The 1,647-nt window shown below is 36.9% G+C and overlaps 1 pseudogene; it reads left to right on the forward strand.

Annotated features, from left to right (window-relative positions):
- Positions 1-762: 762 nt before the first annotated feature.
- On the forward strand, positions 763-974 carry LOC145260838 (U2 spliceosomal RNA; annotated as a pseudogene).
- The last annotated feature ends 673 nt before the right edge of the window (positions 975-1,647 follow it).

Below are 1,647 nucleotides of genomic sequence, written 5' to 3' on the forward strand. Positions count from 1 at the left end.
TCGTACACGATATTCACTAAAAAAAACACATTCAATGATAGATATAAGATAAATAATATCAATTGGATTCATATATTATTAGAAAAAATATTCTATGATGTAGTCCAATGAAAAAATATAAGTGCACAATCGTAAAATCCAAAGCAATGAAGAAAAGTATAATCCAAATGGAATATTTTCAGTCGCGTGCAAGCGACTATAAGTCACTCCGTCGGTCGGTCGGTCGGTCGGTCGGTCGGTCGGTGTCTGTCCGTAACACTATTGTGCTTGGCCTTTTTGGTTAATATCAAAGGTCTGCTGTTAATACATGCTGTTCTTAGCTTTTTAAGCTTTTCTTTGACCTTTGGCAAAGATCACAGATCACAGTGTAGTATCTGTTCCGGCAGATACTGCACTTAAGATAATTTGTACCAGTCAATGGAGGGGAAACCCTCTATACTGGGACAATTATTATTTTTGGTAACCAGAGTGACCCCTTTTAGGGGAGCTGGTTTTTACCTCACATTATAAACGGCCTTGTGCCTAATTTGCTCAGTGGGGGAGCAAATAAATACCATCTGTTCCGGCAGATACTGCAAGCAAAGACCATATGTGGGGGCGACCCCACATATAAGACCTTGGTCAATGTAGGGGCAACCCTTCATACCAATTGTCACTATCCAGCTCCCCTACCCTCCGGGGGAGTTGGTCCCCATTTGCCTTCACTCCTCACATTAAAAATCGGCCTTCTGCCTAATTTGCTCGGTGGGGGAGCAAATAAATACCCTTTTCTTGGCCTTTTGGCCAAGATCAAAGTGTAGTATCTGTTCATACTACATGCTGTACTTATTATGATATAAAGTGGGGGATCACTTTTCTGTATCAATTTAATGTAACATGATCACCTACTTTACAACCAGTCAGTCTCAAAGCCATTCAAGTCATTCTCCAGACTATTCAAGTTGTTTTTGAAGGATTCCATAAGTGGAATTTTTTAAGCATTCAAATCATTCTTAAGGTCATTTAATTCATTCTTAAGTTCATTAAAGTTATTTACTTTTTATTTATTTAAGTCATTTCAGCCCATTTTTCGGTCATTTTAGTTTATCTTTAAGAATTTCATGTCAATCCTATATTCACGCATTCATTCATTACACGAGAGCATGCGACTAATGCCTATCGGCCTTATTTAATCTTGTTTTGTTTTTTTTTTAGTCTTTTCTTAAAGCTTTTTAGTTTTTCACTCATATGTGCTGAATAGCAAAATTTTTGACTTCCTATTAACCTTGGCCTTCGGGCAAGGAGCGGAAAAGGAAGTAATCAGTTCTGATCAATGTGGTGGAAACCCTTCATATCAGACAATTGCTAATTTTGGACCCTGCCAAAGTGCCCCCTTGGGGGAGCTGGTTTTTCCTCCCCACACTAAAAAACGGCCTTGTGCCTAATTTGCTCAGTGGGGAAGCAAATAAATAACATTATTTGGCTAAAAACACTTTTTCGGGTGAGATGACCCATTTATTGAAAATCTATGGATTAAGAAAGTAACTTTAAATATTTGTATTCATTGTTGAATAATAATTTTTTTGTATATTTTTAATTTACTGAATTTTATTCCAAATTTTTATCTATAATGTTGCCCTATTTCGTATACAGAACCTTTTTGATCTG

The sequence above is a fragment of the Euprymna scolopes genome, chromosome 36 (assembly GCF_053919585.1).
Source record: "Euprymna scolopes isolate OS-2025 chromosome 36, ASM5391958v1, whole genome shotgun sequence".
NCBI classification, from domain to species: Eukaryota; Metazoa; Mollusca; class Cephalopoda; order Sepiida; family Sepiolidae; genus Euprymna; species Euprymna scolopes.